The sequence below is a fragment of the Mandrillus leucophaeus genome, unplaced genomic scaffold, assembly GCF_000951045.1.
Source record: "Mandrillus leucophaeus isolate KB7577 unplaced genomic scaffold, Mleu.le_1.0 Scaffold200, whole genome shotgun sequence".
NCBI lineage: Eukaryota > Metazoa > Chordata > Mammalia > Primates > Cercopithecidae > Mandrillus > Mandrillus leucophaeus.
This window is the reverse complement of record NW_012102033.1, coordinates 427,527-428,782: the sequence shown is the minus strand read 5'-3', so window position 1 is coordinate 428,782 and position 1,256 is coordinate 427,527. Positions and strand designations below refer to the sequence as shown.

Below are 1,256 nucleotides of genomic sequence, written 5' to 3'. Positions count from 1 at the left end.
GCTAATTTTTGTATTTTTAGTAGAGACGGGGTTTTGATATGTTGGCCAGGTTGGTCTTGAACTCCCGACCTCAGGTGATCCGCCCGCCTCGGCTTCCCAAAGTGCTGAGATTACAGGCGTGAGCCCCCGCGCCCGGCCCTCGTTTCAACTTTTTATTACGAGAAATTTCAAACATACAGGATATCATGTGTACCCAGTTCAGCAGTTCTCAACCTTTTGCTGTACTTGCTCTGTTGTGTGTGTGGGGTGGCAGGAGTGGGGAGTACAGGTTGAGTATCCCTTACCTGAAATACCTGGGACCAGAAGTGTTTAGAATTTCTGATTTTAAAAAGTTTTTTTTAAAAAAATATTTACATATAAATGAAATATCTTGGGGATGGGAGCCAAGCCTAAACATGAAATTCATTTATGTTTCATATGCATCTCATACACATGCCTAAAAAGAATTTTATACAATATTTTAAATAACTTCGTGCATGAAACAAAGTATTGACTGCATTTTGGTTGTGATCTGTCACATGAGGTCAGATGGAGGATTTTCCTCTTGTGGCTTCATGTCAGCACTTAAGAAGTTTAGGGCCAAGTGCCGTGGCTCACACCTGTAATTCCAGCATTTTGGGAGGCCTTGGGCGGCCAATCTCTTGAGCCCGGGAGTTCGAGACCAGCCTGGGCAACATGGCGAAACACCGTCTCTACTAAAAATACAAAAATTAGTCGGGTGTGGTGGCGCATACCTGTAGTCCCACCTACTCAGGAGCCTGAGGTGGGAGGATCCTATGAGCCCAGGAGATGGAGGATGCGGTGGGCTGTGATTGTCCCACTGTACTGCAGCCTGGGTGACAGAGAGAGACTGCATCCAAAAAAAAAAAAAAGTTTAGAATTTTGGAGCATTTTGGATTTTTAGATTTTCAGGTTGGGGATGCTCAGAGACCTGTACTTGAATGTAATTTGAGGACATCATAACAGCTTAGCCTCCAAAATTACTTTAGTGGGTCTTTTTCTCTTTTTGAGACGGAGTCTCACTCTGCTGCCCAGGCTGGAGTGCAGTGGCGTGATCTCGGCTGACTGCAAGCTCTGCCTCCTGGGTGCACGTCATTCTCCTGCCTCAGCCTCCAGAGTAGCTGGGACTACAGGCGCCCGCCACCACGCCCGGCTAATTTTTTGTATTTTTTTAGTAGAGACGGGGTTTCACCGTGTTAGCCAGGATGGTCTCCATCTCCCGATCTCGTGATCTGCCCGCCTCAGCCTCCCAAAGT

The 1,256-nt window shown here is 46.7% G+C and overlaps 1 protein-coding gene across 1 annotated transcript in view; it reads left to right on the top strand.

Moving 5' to 3' along the window:
- The window catches only part of PPFIA3 (protein tyrosine phosphatase, receptor type, f polypeptide (PTPRF), interacting protein (liprin), alpha 3), a 36,366-nt gene that overhangs the window by 28,634 nt on the left and 6,476 nt on the right, over positions 1–1,256 (top strand). The window lies entirely within an intron of this gene.